This window comes from Ochotona princeps, chromosome 33 (genome assembly GCF_030435755.1).
Source record: "Ochotona princeps isolate mOchPri1 chromosome 33, mOchPri1.hap1, whole genome shotgun sequence".
Lineage (NCBI taxonomy): Eukaryota > Metazoa > Chordata > Mammalia > Lagomorpha > Ochotonidae > Ochotona > Ochotona princeps.
In genome coordinates this window covers 4,549,277-4,571,545 of record NC_080864.1, presented here as the reverse complement: position 1 = coordinate 4,571,545, position 22,269 = coordinate 4,549,277, and positions in this window count along the sequence as shown.

Genomic DNA, 22,269 nt, shown 5'->3' with positions numbered 1-22,269 from the left:
GCAGGGAGCTGGATGAGAAGTGGGGCAGCCGGGACATGAACTAACACCCATATGAGATGCTGGCGCCCCAAGGCGAAAGATTAGCCTGTTGAGCCATTGTGCCATTACTTGTCTTTCTCTGTATTAGAAACCCTGATGTTCTAGAACTTTCGGTGCATAAATTGCACCCCTTTCCCCTCAGTGCCACTCTGCCACCCGTTTCCAGGCATTTCCTGGTCTGTGACCCCCAGGGCCTTGCAGGTTCCAGGGCCTGAAGTCCTTTGTGGCAAACAGAGAGCCAGGCGACACGGACTCAGGGAGCCTGAGGAAAAGCTCTCAGCTCCCCCCACCCTCACCCTGCACCCCCCACCGCCCTGACAGGAAGCCGCAGGGCTGGTGCAGAGCCCTGCCCGGCATGCCCACCCCTGCAGGCCATCCCTGCACGTGCCGTGCGGCCCCTGGCGAGCACACAGGGCTGCCTTGGTTCCCCCTGCAGCTCCTGTTGAGATGTGTTTTCTCCTTTGAAAGGGCAAGGAACACACAGAATCTGGGCCCGGTGTAGTAGCCTAGTGGCTAAATCTTCACCTTGCACGTGCCAGGATCCCATATGGGCGCCGATTCATGTTCTGACAGCTCCACTTCCCATCCTGCTCCCTGCTTGTGGCCTGGGAAAGCAGTGGAGGACGGCCCAAAGCCTTGGGACCCTGCACCCGTGTGGGAGACTCGGAAGAGGCTCCTGGCTCCTGGCTTCAGATCGGCTCAGCTCTGGCTGTTGCAGCCACTTGGGGAGTGAACCAAAGGATAGAATGGAAGATTTTTGTCTCTCCTCTCTGTATATCTGCCTTCCCAGTAAAAAAAATAAATAAAAAAATCAAATAAGATAAAAAGAGAATCTTATATCCTTTGGTTCATGCCACAGGTAGAAATCAGTAGCTTCCCCTGCAGGGCACAGGGGCCTGCAGGCCGTCACGGGCAGGGACTTGGCCTCGGTCAGCCCAGTGTACTCCTGGGCCCCATCCACACCTGCCAGGTCCATTTCCCAGAAGGGAAAACCAAGGCCTCGGGCTGCCGGAGGGGTGTGCAGTCCTCACCCAGCACGCCGCGGCCGTGGACGTGGGGTTTGGCGTGGAAACGGGGTCAGTGTCACGTGACGGCCAGCGTCCAGCCTGGTCGTGTCCGGGGCCATCTGTGGCCGTCACTCCCAGCGCCGGGTGGCAGGGACGACGCTGCCGGGCCCTGGGCCACTGAGGCACTTAGCGGAAAGGCCCTGTGTCACCTGAGGGTGCGACCTTTCACCCCTGGGGCAGGCGGTGGTCAGGCCTGGCTGTTCTGCCACGTGAGCGTGACTGCCCTGGGCGCCCTGCCTCCCACCCACCTGGCCACCCCCGCCGCCCCGCATCTGTGCTCGCTGCAGCATCTTGCTGACAGATTTAGATGGTTGCCGTGGTGATGGGTGAAGGCTGAGGTTGACAGCTCCCAAGAGGGCTGGAGGACGGCCTCTAGCGGTGACAGGGTGAGGCCGTGTGGGCGGGCAGGGAGGAGGGCTGAGATCTGGGCTCGGGTCCCCTGCTCGCTGGAGACTGGGGTCGGTCATGGCTCTCACCATCTGGGGGTGTCCCTGGCATGGAGCAGGACGCTGCCTGCAGCCCGCTGTCCCTGCTGGCGGGAGTACCTGGCTCAGGTGCTAAGACAATTCTTCTATTTTAATTGCAGAAACAGAGAGGGTTTCTATGCCCTGGCTCTGTCCCCTGCAACAGCCAGGACCGGGCCGGGTCTCAGCAAGCGGCTCCATCCGGGTTTCCCACGCAGGTGCAAGAGCCCAGGGCCTTCCTCCCCTGCTTTCCCAGGCCATTCTCAGGGAGCTGGATGGGAAAGGGAGCTGACAGCTTGAAGCCGTGGGGTGCCAGCATTGCAGGTGCTGGCTGAACCCCGGGACTGTTTGTTGCTCACATGCTGGGCTGTGCTTGTCCCTGCGGGGTCCATCTGTTCTCGGGGACTGCCTGCAGGGCCCGCGTAGGTCAGGGCCCCGGGGAAGCTGCTCTTTGGGGCGGCTACACAGTCCCACCACTCCTGGGCTCTGTATGAACGCGTCGGGGTGCCAGCCAGTGGGGGTCCCAGCAGTCCCTCCCCTGTTCCCTCCCCAGGCCAGAATTCTGCCCTAAGCGGTATGGCCCGTCCTCTCTGTCCAGTCTGTGCCCCACCTAAGGATTTTGGGGGGCGGCCAGAAGCATCCAGAACAGTTGGACAGCAAGCCTGCAGTGCTGGTTACGGCTGAGGTCCCCCAGGTTACACTGACGGGTCCATGGGGAGGGCCCGTGGCTCCCAGACGTGGCGGTGCCCAGCAGCGGCACCTGGTACCTGACAGCTTCCGTGTCCCGGGGTGCCTGGACCATGAGGGTCACACTGCGTGGACCCACCCCGCTTGGCAGTGAGCCCCCATTCCCAAGCCTAGGGTCCCTTCCAGATGGACCCGGGAAACCGAGAGGGAAGGTCAGGGACGCAGCCAGACACCAGCTGGTGCAGCCACAAGTCTGTGGGCTGGGAGGCCACGTGTAGCGCACCCTCACCCCCTCACCCCCTCACCCCCTCACCCCTACCCTACGACTCATTCCCTCCTCCCCCCCACAGCTCTCTCCACCCCACACTCACCCTCTCTCTCCTACTCCACGGCTCACCCCCGCCCTGTCTCCCTTACCCCACAGCTCATTCCCCCTCCCCATCACACGGCTAACCCCCTACCCCCTACCCCCTACCCCACGGTTCACCCTCTCCCCCCTCCCCTACCCCATGGTTCACCCCTGCCTTCTCTCCATAACCCCACGGCTCACCTCTCCTCCCCTACCCCACAGCTTTCCCCAAAGTCATCTCACAGCTCCCTGGGGACCCAGTGAGAAGGCAGACAGGAGACCGTGGTGGCTGCTGGCAGCAGAAGGGTTTGCAGCAGCCCCAGGGCACCCATGCCCTTGTGTGGCTGGACAGACACCCTAGCCCAGCCCCTCTGCACGGGCAGTACCAGTGGCCAGAGTCAGGGTGAGCGTCAGGCACCAGCTGCAGCCTTGGGGGGTCCCAGGGGCACCCCCGGGGAGATGCAGCCACAAGGCCACACAGTGTGCCCACAGGTGGGGAATGTCCATGGGCCAAGTGTGCAGGGTCAGGATGGGGACGCGGGCTGTTGGAGTAATGGGAGACTTTGGAACTACATCAGAACACACCATACAGGCTGGACGCGGGGTCTGTGGCAGAGCTGGGGGCTCCGGCGCCCGCTGGGCTGGACTGGGCTAGGCTGAGTCTCCCCAGTTCCCACGTGTGTCTGCCTGCCTCACTCAGGAGGCGGGTGGGAGGGTTTGGGGTTCGCAGCACCTACCAGGTGGAGGCCACGGTGTCACCCTCAGTGGACCACCCTGGCCGTGTCCAGCACCCCCAGCTGTAGGCCCAGGGAGGTGGGGGGCGCGGAAAGGACCAGCTGGCCAATCCCGGTCCAAGGGCGCCCCCTGCGGGTGGCTCCAGGAACGCCAGCCACAGCCAGGCCTCTCCTGAGCATGCTGGCATGATTATTTAGCGGCTAAAGTCCTTGCCTTGTATGCCAGGCTCCCATATTGGCACTGGTTCTAATCCCAGCAGCCCCGCTTCCCTTCCAGCTCCCTGCTTGTGGCCTGGGAAAGCAGTGGAGTACGGCCTAAAGCATTGGGGCCCTGCACCCGCGTGGGAGACCCAGAGGAGGCTCCTGGCTGCTCGCTTTGGATCGGCTCAGCTCTGGCCATTGCAGCCACTTGGGGAGTGAACCAAAAGATGGAAGATCTTTCTGTCTCTCCTCCTCTCTGTAGATCTGACTTTGTAAAAAAGATAAATAAATTAAAAAGAGAGAGACAAGATGTCCAGGTCCCCACGGCTGTTCCACCAATCGCCCTTTTGTGCCCGGCCCTGGATAGGCTGGGTGAGGGCCCGGTGCCCCTGCCTAGGGGCAATTCTGCCCCCACGCTCCCAGGGGTCACTGGGCTATGTGTGTCCACCCACCCCAGCTGGGGGAGCTCCTGGCGTGGAACGGGAGCCCACTGCTGCGCCGCCCTCACGGGGAGTTCACAGCGGACCCGTTGGAGCTAATACCACACCTGTGTGTCACTTGCAGGCCGATCCCACGGCGTGGAGCCTGGTGCTGGAGCCTGGTGCTGGAGCCGCACAGGTCAGCGTGGGGCCGGAAGGGGCGGGGGGCAGTGCCTCTGCCAAGCAGGTGCCACATGTGTCGGGGAGGGGGATGGCCAGGATGTGCCCGCCCTGGATCGGGGCCGTCAGGGCAGTGTAGGGCCCCCCTGTCAGAGGTGGCCACTCTCTTGGCTGCTGGACTGAGTCCCCTTGGAAGCGGGTCGCGTCTGTACCAGTCAGTGCCCGCCCAGCCGGGATGGGGTAGAGTCGGGGCTCTCAGCTCTCAGGGCTCCCTGGGGGGGGGGGCTAAGCCACACATACATGCCTGCTACCCAACACCTGACACCCCACCTCGGGGGCCCCTCCCCCTTAGCACCCCAGGCTGCCGGCTCCCAGAACAGGTGCCGCTGGGGCAACAAGCCACAGCCCACCCTGCTAGCACGAGCTGGGGGGTTGTGAACTGTGGGGACAGTGAGCAACCCTCCCCCTCTGCCCGTGGGGGCCTCAACTCACTCAGACCTGGAGTTGGGGCCCCAAATCCGAGCCCAGTGACTGGCCATAGTAGCTAAAGGCCTAAACCCTGCTCTCCAGGGAGCCCCAGCAGAGACGCGGGGGTCTGCATCCCGGTCCAGGGGACCTGGGGGCATCACCCCTCCACATGGCCCTGGCTGGCGAGGGAGCTGGCTGTGGGCTATGGGGTCTCCCTGGCTCATTGAGCCCCCTCGCAGCCCAGCTGCCTGTCCCACCCCCCGTTAGTGTCCACTCCCACACACGAGCCGTGCAGGGACCTTGGCACCTTCCGCTCAGCAGGGTCGGGGCTCCTTCCCCACGCAGAGGACACTCCTCACACCATGACGTCATTTGCGCCGTTGTATCGTTACGTCATTGTGCCATGTCGTCACTGTGGTGTTTCTGCGCACGAACACCTGCTCAGGGTGGGCAGGGTAGTCGTGGCTCCCGTGTCTGGGATAGATTCTCCCTGGCCCTAGCAATCCCCGTCCTGGACCCTCAGAGGAGCGGGCAATGGGGGTCCGTGGGGTCCGGTCACCCTGTGTTCCTGGGAGGGGACTCCCACTCTGCACCCACGGTGGGTGGGAGAGGTGTTGGTGCGTGCCTTTTGCTAAGCAACATGGAGCAGGTATCTCCTGGGGCCAGGTACAGCCATCATGGTCAAGGGTCCCAGGCGGACACACCCGCCAGGCAGACACACCCGCCAGGCGGACACAGCCACCTGGGCCTGCTGTGCTGGGCTGGTGTCCCGGGCTGCTGGTCATGGAGGACCAGGGCTCAGGGCCTGGGGAGACCCTGTGGGAGCCAGCGAACAGCAAGAACAATGCCCATGAGGGACCCAGGAGCTCCTGGCCGCCTGCTGTGGCTGGGTCATGATCAGAAGGTCCCAGCAGTGTGGGGGGCGTGGCGGGTGGCCAAGGCAGAGCTGGGCAGGGCCAAAGACAACACGCTGTCCGCCAAGGAGGTCACTCTGTCCCAACAGAACGCAGGTTCGAGTCCCAGCTGCTCTGCTTCCTGTCCAGCTCCGTGCTCAGGCCAGAAGCCTCCAAGAAGCAGAGGATGGCTCCCGCGCTGGGGTCCCTCACCCACCTGGAGCTCCTTGGCTCCTGGATTCAGTCTGGTTCAGCTCTGGCCACTGTGGCCATAGGGGAGTGAACCAGTAGGTGGGAGCGCCCTCTATCTGCCTTTCCAATAGGGCAAATAACAATACATACGTTCATGTCGGTACAAAACTTTTGAAATAAATACATGTGAGACTGTCTTCAAAATACTCACGGGAAATGAAAAAAAATGGGGTACGGATTTCGGGATGTTTCGTCCCAAGATAGACTCATTTTCTCGTTTTGTTTTCTGCTCACTTGTGCAGGTGCCGTCAAGAATGTGTGTGCTGTGTGACTGAGTGCTGCGTGTGTGACCTCCGTGTGTGTTTCTCAACTGCCTGCAGCCTTCCCTGGGCACCCCATGTGTACTTTCTCCAGTATCCCCAGCCTTCCTGGCATGGCGGCTGTTGCTTCTGGCACCTGCTGCTCCTGCAAGTAGTCAGGGGTGGAGGAACCCACTCTACATTTCAGGGTGTCTCGGGCCTGCTCTCAGCAGCTGTCTGAGTTCTCCTCACTTGTGGGGCAGGAACCCCCCCAAAGATGCCATGACCCCCTTGGGCCGGCTGGCCGGCCACACCCTCCTGCCCCTCCATGGCCCATCAGGTGCAAGTTACGAGTCAATGAGAAGCAAGGCACGGGCAGGCCAACTGCGACCCGGCCCTGCACTTCTGTCTTCACAAATAAAGCTTTATTGGCACAGTCAGGCCACTGGGGCAGAGTTGAGAGGGGGCTGAGCGCCTGCTGTCTGGTTTTCCTGCAGGGATGTGCCAACCGTCAGCCTCCAGGTGTTGGGGTGCTCAGAGTTTGGGGACAAAGCCTGGGGGGCCCGACCTGGTTCCCCTGAGGGTCCTTGAGTCCCCCCTATTTTGTCACCACTTAGCTTTGTATTCGAGAGACACACACTTCCTGTCCACCTGCTCACACCCCACACAGAACAGGGCAACTCCAGCCAGGTCTCCCACTTGGGAGGCCGAGGTGATGCCAGCCCCTTAGCCTTTGCTGCTGACCCCAGGGGCCAGGGGCAGGGCCCGGCTGAGCCAGATGCACCCCCGCCCGCTGGCACTGTGCCAGAAGCCTCCTGCCACACCTGCCCTGCTGGCCGTGCCCTCCGTTGTGGCCACCTTTTGGTGACCTCTGACTCAACTGTGGCTGTCACCGGGCCAGCTGGCGAGTGCTGGGAGAGAGGAAGGCTGAGGGTGTGGCTCGGCGCTGACCTGGCCTGCACAGTCCCTCCTGGGACTATGGCCAGAAGTGGTGACACATCAGGGACGCCAGCAGGATCTCGGGCCTGGAACCTCCGGCCCCCATGGGCTGTGCGGCTTCTGCACGTCTTCCGGCTGCCTAATATGGGCGGTGGGGGAGCAATGCGGGGCTCGGCCAGCCGGAAGGGAGGGGCTGGGAGCTGGTCGCCCTGACCAGGGCTGGCTGCGTGCCAGGGGAGTCAGAGCCCAAGAGAGCAGGTGGGACAACGACATGGAGGTGGTGAGGGCCCTGCCCAAGCCGGCCAGCTGGGTCCCTGCCCCTGCCTCCGGGCGGGGGGCAGCCTCAGACCTGACCGTGTGCCGCCGTCGTGGGCACTGCGGGGTGTGGGGCAGTGTCCCCGGCCCCCACACTCTCACACCAAAGCATGCCACATCCCCATGTTTCCAGACATGAGCTAGCAACCCTGAGGGCAGAATTACCCCCAGAAGTAGTTGCCAGGGTGGGCCGCACTGGGACTTCTTGGAGGAGGCTGGAGACTCCCCCAGACTCCAGCAGCAGGAGAGGGCCCTGAGGCCGAGCTGACCCCAAGGGCCGCTCCTTCCCTTCCCAGGGCCTCCTCCCTGGTGTCCATGGAAACGCCGCTGGCCAGCAGGTGCAGAGTGGGGCCCGCCCTTCCTGGGTGTGGGGGCAGTTGTGCTAGCCCTATGTCCTCCCCATGGGCCCGACGCGCCCCGGAAGCCGGCAGCAGGAGCCCGCCGTCCCTGATGGCTCCCCAGGAGCACCCCAGGGTGCCCTTTGGCACAGAGGCGGCTGCGCTGCCCACAGGCGCCACGTGAGGGCGCTGCTCTCCACTCCAGGCTACTCGCTGAATTTTTTTTTTTTCTGTCAAAATTTATTTATCTGGGCCTGACACGGTAGTCTAGCAGCTAAAGTCCTCACCTTGCACGCTCCAGGTTACCATATGAGCATTGGATCTAATCCCAGCAGCCCCACCTCCCATCCAACTCCCTGCCTGTAGCCTGGGAAAGCAGTGGAGGACAGCCCAAAGCCTTGGGACCCTGCACCTGTGTGAAAGACCCAGAAGAGGCTCCTGGCTCCTGGCTTTGGATCAGCTCAGCCCTGGCTGTTGCGGTCACTTGGGGAGTGACTCATCGGAAGGAAGATCTTCCTCTCTATATATCTGACTTTCTAATAAAAAATCTAAAATAAATAGACTTCCCTGTTAAAAAAAAATTATCTGAGAAGCAAGTGAAAAAGCAGAGAGAGAGCTCCCTTTCTGTCACTCACCCCCCAGGGCTGGCCTCCACTGAGGTCTTCCTTGCATGGGCCCGTCCTCCACCGCTTTCCCAGGCCACAGGCAGAGAGCTGGATGGGAAGTGGAGCAGCCGGGAGAACAGCCAGTACCCCATGGGATGTTGGCACCACCAGAAGCTGTTTTACCTGCTGAGCCACAGTGCCGGCAGCCCCATCTCTCTCTCTCTCTCTCTCTCTCTCTCTCTCTCTCTCTCATTCCTCCTGGAGAGTTCACAAGGTCCTATTCCCAGTAGACAGCCCGCTCTGTCTGGAGAGATCAGTGGTTGTCATGACTTGGGGAGCCCCTGTGGAACTGGGGGGCCGAGGCACAGCTCCACACACCCCAAAGTCTGCAATGCCCAGCCGACAGCCTGGCCCGAGGTAGAAGAGCAGGCAGGCCCGCCAAGATCCCCCATGGTACACCCACTAATCAGGGCTCCCCGCCACCCATGTGGGAGACCCCAACAGAGCTCCCCCTGCTGCAGCCTGGTCCAGAGTATAGTGGGAGCGACCGCCCTCTTTCACATAAAAATGCAAGAAACAGCTGAAGCTGTCAAGCTGAGCTGGAGCAGGGACCCTGTGGACCTCAGGGTGGCCACCAGAGGGCAGCTCCACCCGGCTGTGTGCCCATCCAAGGGACCTGCTGTCTAGACACGGAACCGACACGAATTCCTGCTCCCTGAGCTCAGCCTGTGCCCAGACGGCCAGGCCAGGGCTGTCTAGCCAGCACCGGCTTAGTAAGAGCCGGGGGCCCGTTGTGAACAGGAGGTGAGCCCGGGGCCGCAGTCCCCATGGGAGCCGCTGCTGCCCGGAAGCAGATCCAAAGAGGGCCAGTCGACTTGTCCGATGGTGCAGTCCCTCTGGGTGTCCATGTCTCCGGGCTCCCTTCAGCACGGGAAGACGGCCCCAAGCGGAGTGTGCTGGGGTGAGGCGTGGACACCCCCTTCTGATGGGTACCCGGACGGACAGCCGAGCTGCCCCTGCCAGCCAGCAAGAGCCCAGAGGGGACAGGTCGTTGTTTGCCTGCCTTGGGATTCCTGGTTATTCCAGTGTGTCCCTTGGCTGTTACCCACAGCCACACGTGGCGGTGTGGACCCGAGGGGTCCCTGACCACACTGCCTCCCGCCTCTTTGTGATTGCTTGCCTGCTGGGTTTGTTTTGTTTTGTTTAAGATTTATTGATTTTCATTGGAGAATCAGATACACAGAGAGATAGAAAGATCTTCCACCCACTGATTGACTCCCCACATGGCCACCGCGGCTGGCACTGAGCTGAGTTGATCCAAAGCCAGGAACCCTGAGCCTCCTCTGGGTCTCCCATGCGGGTACAGGGTCCCAAGGCCACAGGCAGGGAACTGGATGGGAAGTGGAGCATCTGGGATATGAACCGGGGCCTATATGGGATCCTGGCACGTGCAAGATGAGGACTTTAGCTGCTAGGCTACCAGGAAACCGGGCCCAGGACACTGCAGTTTTAAAATGCTTATTTGAAAAACGCACATCTTGTGCCTGCTGGTTCCTCCCTCCCCCAGGCCCCCCATAGTCAGGGCTGGCCCATGCAGGTGGACACTTGGGCTGTCACCTGCAGCCTTCCAGGGAGCTCAGCTCAGGAGCTGGAGCCGGGACTCGAACCGGGACCTTTCCATGGATGAGATGCTGTGCCCAGACAATGCTTTAACGCTGTTGCCCCAGCTCCCTGTGTAGGTCACACTCGAGGCCATGGGGCTTCCAGGGACAAGGGCTACAGCTTAATCCCCAATTCCAGACCCTGGTGCCTGCTGCATGCAGGGCTAGGGATGGGAGCGGGGCGGAGCCGTGGGGTGCTTGTGAGCACACACCCACGTTCCCTGGGCAACAGCGTGGAGGGCGGCTGACCTGGGAGTGGCCCAGGCAGCCAGGGAATGCCTCCGGAAGTGCCTGGCTCGATGCCTGACCCTGGTTCCTGCTGCAGGGAGGCCGGTGTGACGCGCCTACCTGGCTTGGGGAGGGACGTGGTCGCAGCCTGTGGACGGTTGTGCCACACTTGGGCTACACGAGCAAGAAACGTCCAGCATGGGCAGTGATGGTTGAGGGGACAGGGTTCTGTTTTCCTGAGTTGAGACTGAGGGGACTGTTGCACAGCATACAATACACTAGGTGCCACCAAAATGTGCATTTTGAAATACTGGGGTCTGGGGACGATCTGGGAGCTGGCCAGGGGGCAGGGGCTGGTGCTGCCCTGCAGGCCTGCGTTGGGGGACAGGGGACACAGGGTGGGACATACTTCAATGGCTGCTGGCTGAAACACCGAAGTTCGTGCATGCACACACAGGCCCAATGCCCTTTCCCAGGACACTCCCCGGATCCAAGCATCCCCTGGCCCTGGGACCACGCACTGCACCTGTGCCTGCATCCGAGGATTAGGGACCTGCGTCACGCGTGGGTGGCTCCGGGCTCTGCACCTGCCCTAGCAGGACGCACGTGCAGGGGCATCCGTGGGCCGGTGCGTGGGTCCCTTCCTCCTGCAGTCTGACCTGCGTGCGCGGGCCCCGCGTGGGTGGCAGCCCTGCTGAGTCAGGGCTGGCGGCAGCCTCCGTTGGTTTTTTCCCCTCCTCCTCTTCCTGAGGCCCCACCTGCCACAGGCTGCCTGGGCTGTCACAGGCTCCGCCCCCAGCTGTTGACTCACCTTGCATTTCCCTGCTATGTCTGACTTGGTGGTGATGGAATACATCACGCCAGGGGCTGGGGGGAGAGAGAGCTCCCTCCTGCTGGTGCACACCCGTGAGTGCAGGGACCACCAGCTCCGCCAAGCCGGTGTCTAGGCAGGGGGCTGCATGGGAAGTGACCCACTCCAGGCGCTCAGTAGGGAGTTCAGCTGGGGGTCCCACAGCGTCCCCGCCCTGCCCCTCTTCTAGGGCCTTGTGGCCACAGCTGGAGTTCTGGGCAGTCTGCAGGCCCTTCCCACAGGGCGTGGAGCAGCCCAAAGACATCAGCTCCCAGTTTCCCCTCCATCCCCTGGTGTGGCTGGAGGGGGGTAAGCCACTTCCTGCAGGGCTGGCATTCCAGTGGGTGCCAGTTCCCCAGTGGGCGCCAGTTCAAAACCCTGTGGCTCCACTTCCCATCCAGCTCCCTGCTCCTGCACCAAGGAAAGCAGCAGAGAACGGACCACGTGTTCAGGGTCCTGCAGCCATGCGGGAAACCCCATGGACCTCCTAGCCCTGGCTGTGCAGCCACTTGGGGAGTGAACGAACGGTTGGAAAATCTCTCTGAATCTCTGAAGCCGAGGCCAATGATGCCGGCCCCCCAGGGTTGCTGAGCTGTGACAAGGGCGTGCAGAGGGCCCCAACCAAAGGTCTCCGGATGCAGCTGGCACAGCCCTGGGTGGCTGTAGCGCCCCCCCTCTGGCCAGGATCTCCACACTGCCTTCAGGGTCCCAGTGCCCCCAGCCCGTGCCATGTGGCACCCATGTGGCATGGATTGCTCAGGGATGTCACCACCCCAGCCCCCGCCTTGTAGCCTCTGGATTCTGGCTTATGGAGGCCACGGGATGTCCTGGCAGAAGAAGTGGGGGGGAGGTGGGATCAGGACAGCCACCCTAAAGCACCCTGACTGCACCCAGCCCGTTGCTGTTTTGCAGGATGGTTCTAGAAGGTCGCTCCTGGACAGCTTGCAGGGCGGCAGTTTTGGTTTCATGCACATAGGGCCGACAGGCGGTTCGTGGTGTCGTAAATCAGCCAGTTCCCAGCTTCTCTTCCGCTTTCTTTCTGCTGGGCTGATCTTATCGCAAAGTATCTGGGGGTGGAGTGGGGCAGGTAAGTGGCCCAGCATGGAGGTAGCCCCCCCCCCGCCTGCCGAAGGGCAGGGTGTGGGTGGGCTCTGCTCCCAGACTGGGGGGCTGGGGGGCAGCACGAGGGATGCACTTGGAAGCGGGTGCTGGGACACCCCGGCCTGGGGCCCACCCTAGAGCAGCTGAAAGACAAATTTATTTGGAAATACTTGCGGCGACAAGAAGGGTCTTTGCAAAGTCAGGAAGAGCTGTATTGTGAAAAACCGTGCAAGGGTTTTAAAACTTTTTGAACCAAAATAAGCGTGTCCCTTAATCCCAGTATTTCATTTGGAGAGCCAGCAGCTCCCTTGCTGGGTCACACCCCACATGGCTACAGGAGCCAGCAGCTCCATCCGGGGCTACAGGGTGGGCGCAGGGGCCCCCACATTCGGCTCCCCCTCTGCTGTTGTGCCAGGTGTACAACCTACAGCGCCAGCGCCAACCCTGTGTGTGTGAGTGCGTGTGCTGGGTCCCCGAATTGTTATGCCTGAGACCAGGCAGGCTGAGACCCCCACATAGCCCAGACCCTACCACCCAATCGGCACCCCAGCCTGTCTCCTAGCTGCGGACGTGCGGCTGTGATGCCCGAAGCCCCTGGGTCTCAGTGTGCAGCAGACATTGCGAGAGAGAATGAGCTCACTGCCCCAGGCCCCAGGAGGGGAGGTCTGTGGGCGACATGTCTGCTGGTTCGGTCGTGTCTGCGTGGGCACACGTGCGTCTGCCCTGGGAACTGGCCTCTCTTCCGCTTCGTTCATTTCCCGGCAGTTTTCTTGGCCGCTCCCCAAGCAGGGACCAAAGAGAAACGACTGGCCAACGTCCCATCCCTGCTCCCCAGCTGTGCAGGAAGAAACAGCGTTTCTTGGAGCGAAATAGTAGCCGGGGCCATGGGGCTTCAAGCTGGCAGGGGCAGGAGCCCAAGGGACAGGCGAGACGATATAGGGGCAGGGTGGGCGGCTCTGTGCCCAAGAGACATGGGCTCCCCTGGCAGGCTACCTTGTGCCACCTGCTGGGCCTTGCCAGGGAAGCCAGCCAGCCCCACCCAGGCTGGGAGCCTGGCGTGGACATGGCCTCAGGTTGCCACGCTGGGCAGGGGCAGGTGATGTGGCCAGTGAGGGCCAGAGGCAGGAATGGGGGGTTGACAGCGTTTCCTGGAGACTGAGCTGCAGGCTGGGGAGAGTAAAAGGTTCTAGAAGTTTTGGCAGCTGCAACATGGAAAGTACAGGCATGGCGGTGCCCACCCCCCAGGGAGGGTGTGGTCGGGGAGCGCTTCAGTCTTGCCCAGCAGAGGTGAGGTGCCCTCTGGGAGACCCCCACCTGCCAGGGGAGGCCCAGCCCCTCAGCGGCCAGTGCCGGCCTCTCGGCAGGTGGGATACACCCGGTCCCTTATGCTGGGGGGCAGAGAGACGTCCCCCGATTGGTGGCCTGTGGCCCACCTTAAGATCGCTTTCCACAGAAAGACCAGAAGCGGCTTGTCCACGGGTGGGTGGCCTGAACGAGACCTCCCATCGCCTTCCAGTTGCTTTGCTCTGCCCCCTGCCCCCCATGGCACTTAGTACACAAAAGACCCTCCCAGGGCCTGGCCCGTCCCCAGTGTGCAAAGGCCGCTGCGTCCTTTTTCCTGGCTGTGTACGCTCCCACCTGGCAGTACAGGCACAGGTCCCCTCGGGTCAGAGCAAGCCGGCTTCCCTCCCAGAGTCCTTGCCTGGGGATCAGGTGACTGCTTGCTCGGCTTCCTACAGCTGCAGTAACTCCGTGTGGGGGGCAGGACTGGGTGCTGAACACCCGTTGGGAGCTGGGCACCCTACATACCTGCCCATGTCTTAGCTTCAGCAGGAAGCTTGGGGCAGAGGCATGACCCAGCTGGCTGGAGCATCCCTCCTTGGAAAGTCTGGGCTGAGTCCCAGCTCAGGCCCTGCCCTGCCCTGCCCACCCCAGGGAGGCTCCTGGTCATGGCTGAGTAACACGGCTTGGTGTGGCAGACCCCGGCCAGCCGTCTGGCCTCCTCCCTGTTGTGTCCTGCTGCCTGCTTCTTCCCAGCAAGTGTCTTCAGTTCTGGAGTCTCTGGGTGTCAGGTGCAGGGATGGGTGGGGGACCGCAAGATTTCCCAGCAGGGTTCTGCAGGCAGGGGTTGGATCCCGCCCTCTGCCTGCTGCAGCCGCCAATCAAGCTTGATTGGCGTGTGACCACACCCTCTCATCTGCATTCCATTCAAGCGTGTGACTGCCAGGGTTGAGGGGGTGGGTGCGAACATCCTTGCTGGCAGCATCCTTGCCGGCAGGGGTCCCCCGGCCCACCCCCACCCCACCCCCACCTCAGGAAGCCGTGATTGGATCTTTGATCGCTGTCGGGTTTCCTGCAGTGTCAGCTAGGTCAGCCCCAGGCCATTTCCTGCGGATCAGGTCCCCTGGCTTCCACCCTTCACCGCGTGGGTCCTGACTGGGATCAGGGACGCCCCCCCCCCCGCCCCCAGTGCTCCCAGGATACTCTCAGAGGTTGGCCCCCACCCCCATCCTAGCCCCGTGGCAAGCCAGCCCGGGTGAGGAGGCTGCACCCCACCCCTGGAGACCCAGGTTCCAGTCCCCACTCCACTTCTCCACGCGTCCCAGCACCACCGCACAGCCAAAGAGGCAGTGCACAGACACTGGACCCCGTCTCCCACTCCACCCCGAGATGCTGGCCCCTGAGCCTCCCCTGGCCGAGGGCATCCGATGCCCACACAGGCAGGGGCTGCTGAGGAAGGCACGCGTGGCCTTGTGCTGTGCCCTTTATGCAGGTGGAAAAAAAAAGGAAACGTTGGTCTGTGGAAAGGTTGAATATTTGTGAAGGAAGAAGGGCCAGGGGACAGGGCTGTAGGAGACCTCAGAGGACCTGCAGGCCAGGCCAAGCGGACCCAGACCCCAGCACATGAACCCCAAGAACTCTGGCTGTAGACCAGGACCCTTGCAGGCTTCTCTGGGGGCCGGCCAGGGGCTTGGGAGAGCTAAAGGAGGCGGAGGGTCCACTCGGACCCCACATCAGAGACCCTCCCCCCATCATCTCAGACCTCATTTAGCTTCCCACTGACCTCCTGGCCCTGCAGGGGCTGGTGTGAGACCCGTAACCTCCCGCCTCTGTCACCCTCCCCCTCTCCCTTCCCCCTCCCTCTCCCCCTCCCCCTTCCCCCTCCCCCTTCCCCCTCCCCCTTCCCCCTCCCCCTTCCCCCTCCCCCTCCCCCTCCCCTCTCTCTGCCCCCTGCCCGGGTATTAGCTTTGCCCCCAGCTCTGCCCTCCCCTCCTTCTTTTTGTCCCCACAAGCACGTGGCCACCATCAACCCTGGGCTGGAAGAGCGGCCTGGTGTGTGGGGACAACAGCCCCCACCTCGACCCCACTTCCTCCCCCAAGGAACCCCAGCTACCTTTCTCGGGGCAGTGGCGATGTAGCACCTGTGCCGTGGAGTTCTCCCACCCACTTCACCCTCTCTTCTCTCTCCCACAGGGCTGCCCAGCACTACTTCCTGGGAACCCTCAGAAGAGGTAGGTGGCATAGGTTGCAGGGTTCCTGGGGGTGGGGTGGGGGAAGGCAGCCGCGGGGTTCCACGGTGGGTGGGTGGGGCTGCTCTAGAACACCTCCACCTGCGGGTGCCGTCAGGTGACTTGATTTTCTAGTAAAGTCTGCGCAGGGAGTGATTTCTAAGAATCCGACCCTAGCAGGCCGAGGGCCTGCAGAGGTACACCCCCCTTTTTCGCTTCCGACCGCAGCGATTTGCATATTATCTTGGACAATCTGGGCCGCCTGGAATGCGTGGATGGGTTCGGAGAAGCGGAGCTTTTGTGGAGGTCACCAACCTGTCCTATCTCAGCCATCATCTTCATGTCTCCTTCCTCCTGGGCCCCCTCTGGCTTCCTCAAGTGGGGCTGTGCATTTTTTTATATATAAGATTATTATAATGTATTGCAGAGCGCTCTCCTGTCCTTTGGTTCACTCCCTGCCCCCCCCAAAGGCCTGCCACAGCTGAAATGGTGCCAGGCCTCAGCCAGAAGCCAGGAGCTCCTTCCTGTCCCCCTTGTGGGTCATCCTGGCTGCGTCTCACACCCCGACAGGGAGCTAGGCAGGAAGTGACTCGGGCAGTCCCAGTGGCCGCCTCCCTGCTACACCAGGCCCCTGCCTGCCGCCAACATCTACAAATGGTGCAGATCACCCCTCCCCCAAGAGGCCCATGGTAGAACTCAAACGTTTTTATTGGAAAGTCAGATTTACAGAAAGCAGGAGAAAGGAATTCCATCTGCTGGTTCACTCCCCAAGTGGCCACCACAGCCACTGAGCTGAGCCTATCCGAAGCCAGGAGCCAGGAGTCTCTTCCGGGTCTCCCACGCGGGTGCAGGGTCCCAAGGCTCTGGGCCGTCCTCCACTGCTTTCCCAGGCCACAGGCAGGGAACTGGATGGGAAGTGGAGCAGCTGGGATTGGGATTAGAACCGGCGCCCATATGGGATATGGACACTGTAGGCGGAGGATTAGCTAGCTAGGCCAGGAAATCAGCATTTCAGATGAAATCGAGGGGGTGGCTATTTGGTGGTGAGCTGACCACAACCCGTGTGGGAGCACCTGGCCTGGGTCTCAGGCAGCTGCCCGTTCCCGCACACCCTAGGAGGCAGCAGGTATGACCCAAGGCCTCGGCCTCTGCACCCACCCTTGACCCAACCCTGGCTGCTCTGAGCGTCTGGGAGTGACCCAGTCGATGGGAGAGTCACTGTCTGCCTTCCCAGGATCCTCCAGGTACCACCAGGTCCTGTGGCTGAGCCCCCTCTGCCGCCCGCGTCCCTCATGCCACAGACCCGGCCGATGACAAAGGGCCCCACGCTATCTTGCCCGTCCTCGTGTGTTTCCTGGGAATACAGGGCACATCCGTGCCTCATTCTCTACCCCTCCCACCCATGGGGATGGGCAGGGATTGAACACCAGAACCCAGGGCCCACACGTATCGCGGGGTGCGGTGGGGTAGGCAGCATGGAGACGGCTGTCTCCCTGGCTGGGTTCATATGTCACCACGTGCCAGGGGATTAAGTTGGTTTACACCAGTATCTGCTGCTGCTGCTGCTGCCGGGGTGGCTGGCGGCTCTGGCCGAGGATTCAGTGACAGACGTAACGTGCTGCAATTGATTGGAATGTATCCAGGATCCTTCTTGCGTTATGCGTGGGTGCCTGGGTGAACAGTCTGGGTTCTGAATTACATCTCACTGCAGGGATCTTGTTTTTAAGATTATTTGAGGGTCCGGAACAATAGCCTAGTAGTTAAAGTCCCAGCCTTGCATGCACCAGGTTCCCATGTGGGGCGCCGGTTCATGTCCTGGCAGCTCCACTTCCCATCCAGCTCCCTGCTTCTGGCCTGGGAAAGCAGTGGAGGACGGCCCAAAGCCTTGGGACCCTGCACCCACGTGGGAGACCCAGAAGAAGCTCCTGGCTCCTGGCTTCATATCAGAGCAGCTCTGGCCATGGCAGTCACTTGGGGAGTGAGACATCGGTCGGACGATCTTCCTGTCCTTCTCTCCTCTCAGTATATCTGACTTTCCAATAAAAAAAAAAATGAGATTAATCCTTAAAAAAAAAAAAGATAATTTGAAAGGCAGAGTGACCACAGAGGGAGAGCTGTTTCTTCTGTTCGCCCGCTGGCACCATGGCTGTCGGATGGTGGCCCCAAGCCAGGAGCTGCATCTGGGGGCCCCCACGTGGGTGCAGGGACCTCCTGCCTGCCAGGGTGCACATATGCTAGGACCCGCACCCTGGATGCCTGCAGAACCCGCAGTGCCAGGCGCCAACCTTGCTGGCAAACACAGGGTGGGTACCCCGGTCCTGCCTTGAGGGAGTGGGTGGGGCCTTGCGGTGATGGGCGGGGCCTTGCGGTGATGGACAGCCCAGCGTCCTGCCTGGTGGCCAGCAGGGTGACCGCGCCTCCCCAGTGCTGGGAAACGGGCCGGGGCGTGGGGGGGGGGTGACCGCGGCTGCACGTGGCCGCCTTTTCCAGTAACCGTCACCGCGGCGACCAGCTTGTCACCCCGTCTAGTCACCCCTGGCGCGCAAGGACCTGCCTGGCTGCTCCCAACCTCACCCCCACCCCTCATTCATTCCCTTTCTGCATTTCCTGCTAAATATAGCCGCCCGGGACCGATTTAGCCCTAAGGGACAAAGGGACAAAGGGACCGTGCTGACCAGCGGTCACAAGATGCTGTTTTCCAGGCAGGGACCTCATGCGGTCCTCACGTGGCTGTTCCACCACGGGTGACCATGATGCTGGGAGCCCCCTGTTCACTGCCCCCCACCAACCACGTATGCTCAGATTGCATGACTGCAGGGCCGTTGCCACGTTGGTGGCCTGTGACCCCATGGAGTCCCCATCCCGGCTTCCCAGGGACCTGTGTCCACACCCCTGCAGAGGGTGACAAGCACAGACTGTATCCAGCCGTGGCCCAGCATCACCCCCCCCCAGGGCATCAGGGTCACCCAGTGACCCCTGCGTGCAGGCTGCCTCAGGGGCCAGGAGCTGAGTCAGAGGTCAGCATGCTCCCCATGCCACCCCCATCCCTCACAGCTGGGATCTGGTCCTGGGTAGCCTTCGCCAGGAAAGTGACTACCTGCCTTTGAAAACTGCCTGGGAGTCTGGGTCTGGCCAGACAGTGGAGCCGGAGTGTCTGGGTGCCACTCCAACTCCTCCCGGTTCCCAGCGCCCACCTGACCCAGCTCCGGCTGCTAGCCGGCGTGTGTGTGTGTGGGGGGGGGGAGCAGAGCAGTGGCTGGCATCTCTTTCAAACGAAAGCCTTTCCTGAGTGACACAGCCACGCCGGCTCCCTCCCTGCTGGGTGCGCGGGGCACATCGTGTGGGGGTCGCACCCAGCCCACCCTCCTCCCCTCTGCATACTGTGTTCTAGAAAGTTCCACTGGAGCCAGGGCTGCCTGCACTATTTGTCCTGTAGACTTTGTTGTTGGCCAAGGCTTTATTATTATTATTATTTTCTTTTTCCTTTTCCCCGACCCGGGAGGGGAGAGCTGGGAAGCCGCTGGTTCCGTGGTGTCCGTGCCGCCTGGCTCCCATCCTCCACACCAAGCTGCCTCTCACAGGGACTGAGTCGCTGTCAGGCCGAGCCACAGGGCCCAGAGCCAGGACCCTGCTGCCCTGCGCCAGGTGGGGTGCTGGGAAGGGGCTGGTGCCTGGCCAGGGCTTGCAGGAAGCTGCAGGGGGCTGTGCCCGCTCGCTCCCGCTCGCTCCCGCTGGGGCGGAGTCAAGGCTGATGGCTGTGGACACTGCCTGCTCCCAGGTCTCGTCCCACTAAGAGCACTCCACCTCAGAAACCTGGGCCCCTCCCCCTCCCCCTCCCCCTCCCTCACCTCAGTTACCTGGACCCCTCCCTCTCTCCCCGCAAGTCACCTGGACCCCATCCCCTCCCCCACCTCAGTCACCTGGGCTCAGTCACACTGGGCGGTGCCAGTCCCAGTGCCAGGCCCTCCCAACGGCCTCCCACGTGCAGCAGCAGCGACTCTAGCCTTGGAGCAGCACCTGCTGCCTCCCATTGCCATCATCATGGAGCTGGATAGGAAGCAGAGCAGCTGGGCGCCAACCTGCACCCCTACGGGATGCGGGCGTTGCAGGGGGCAGTCAACCGGCCGCACATCATGGGCCCTTTGTGTGGGGGGCTTCATGCCGGCCTAGTCCTCACTGGGGTCAGCATCTCTAACCACAGGGACTGGAAGCTGGGGACCCAGCTGCACCTCCTCCTGGCACATTCCTGACATTCCTGCCACTGACGAAGCGCTGCCGACTCCCGGATGCCTGGGCTGCCTGCGTGCTCCGTCCTCCGCTGGGCTCACTCCACAGGCCAGCCAGCAGGGGCCCTCTTCCAGCTATGAGAACCACGCTTGGAATTCAGAGTCCAGGCTGGGCCGGCAGCCACTGGGTTCATCCGCTTCCCGTGCAGCCAGAGAGCGCCAGGGGAGAGCGGGAACCAGCCCGGGAACCAGCCCGGAACCCCCTCTACAGCCAGAGCCCCGCAAAGCCTGGGGCTGCCTGGCCCCATGCGCTGGGGGAACCTGTCTCTGGGTGCTGGGCCAATTTCTGAACTCAGTTCCTGCTCCTCCCTACCCCGTGTCCCCAGTTTAACTGCCAGGTGCCTGGCCCAGGAATGGCAGTGCAGGAATAGAGACCTCCCCAGCCTGGCACTTGCCCACTCAGGCCCAGTGTTCTAGACATGCACGCATCCTGGAGATGAGCAGGGCATCCCAGCTGGGGGAGGGTGGACTGCAGCCTGGGCTTCCGGTGGACTCTGAGAAAGTAAGATTTATTTATCTTTATTGGAAAGTCAGACATACAGAGAGGAGAGACAAAGTTCTTCCCTCAGCTGGTTCACTCCCCAAGTGGCCGCCATAGCCACTGAGCTGAGCCGATCCAAAGCCAGGAGCCTCCTCCAGGTCTCCCACACGTGGGTGCAGGGGCCAAAGGCTTTGGGTCGTCCTCCACTACTTTCCCAGGCCACAAGCAGGGAGCTGGATGGGAAGTGGAGCAGCTGGGAACAGCACTCCCATGGGATGCCGACCTTTCTTTTTCTGTTTATGATTAAATGGTTTTATCAGCACATCGTTGAACTACATAGTAAAGCAAGCAGGTTTGGGGCCTGGAGCAGTAGCCTAGTAGCTGAAGTCCTCGCCTTGCATGAGCCGGCATCCCATACAGGTACCCTGGCCACTATGCTCCCTCCCTCCAACGGTTGTATTCTTTTTTTTTTTTTTAGAGAGACTTATTCATTTTATTACAGCCAGATATACACAGAAGAGGAGAGACAGAGAGGAAGATCTTCCGTCCGATGATTCACTCCCCAAGTGAGCCGCAACGGGCCGGTGCGCGCCGATCTGAAGCCGGGAACCTGGAACCTCTTCCGGGTCTCCCACGCGGGTGCAGGATCCCAGTGCATTGGGCCATCCTCGACTGCTTTCCCAGGCCACAAGCAGGGAGCTGGATGGGAAGTGGAGCTGCCGGGATTAGAACCGGCGCCCATATGGGATCCCGGGGCTTTCAAGGCGAGGACTTTAGCCGCTAGGCCATGCTGCCGGGCCGAGCGGTTGTATTCTTATTTATTGTTTTAAGTTCTTAAACAGGGGATCTGGAGGGTGGCCTGGCCGCTCCCCCACCCTGACACCCCCACAGCACAGAATTCGGGGTGTCATCCCAGTGTCATCCCACTGTTTGGTCCAGCCCCTTCAGAGGTGGCCCAGCTTGTGTTCCTGGGAGGATCAGACAGGGGGCTGGGGGTGGAGGCAGCGGGAGAGAGGTTTCTCCCGGCCCCAGGGGTCTCTGGATGCTAAGCAGAGGTCAAGAGTGCTGCCCTCTCCCCTGGGCAGGTGTCCAGAATGGCATCCCTGCCCCTGGCTGTGCTTCACCCTTGGTCTAGGTGGACAGGGCCCCCTCGGGGGTCGTGACGTCCTTAGCGAACGCTACCGTGGTCCCCCAGTTCCCCCACAGGCCTGGCAGGCTCTGCAGGAGCTATTGTTCTCAGAGTATTAGACTGCGTGCAACCCCGAGCCGTCCAGCTCCTGCAGCCTTCTGAGACCACGTGGGTCCCCAGCAAACTCAGCCAGCTGCTGCTGGCGCCGTCACGTGCCTTGGTTGGGAGACAGCGACGTGTGTGTGTGTGTGGGGGGGGTGCGCGCATGTGTGTGTCTGGCTGAGTCAGCCTGCCTGTTTTGCTGTGGTTGACGGAATGCTGTGTGAGTCAGGGCCAGGCGATGACAACGGCAAGATGCGGACACTGGGGTGGCCGTGGGGGCCAGGCCAAGGCCGTGAGGGCGACCAGTGTATGTGTCTTGGCCTCTCGGTCCCCCAGCGTGCACACGTGGGTGCATCAGACACACACATATCTGTGTGAAGGCCACAGACCCACAACACACACATGCACACCTACACGTGTGGACACATATCAGTGCGCATTAGTACCTGACATGTGCACTTCACACACATGTACAGAGACACAGGGTCACATATGTACGCTCATCCACACACATGTGCGTTGCCTGCCTTACACACATGCATGGTCACATGCCATCATAGACACATGCACACATGTGTGTACCCTCTCCACGACAGTCGCTCTGACCTTTGCATTCTGCCCTGGGCACAGAGCGTGCGGCCCTCAGAGGGGTCTGATTGGAGACCCTGGTCCCAGAGGAGAGCGTGCGGCCCTCAGAGGGGTCTGATGTAGCTGGAGACCCCGGGTCCCAGAG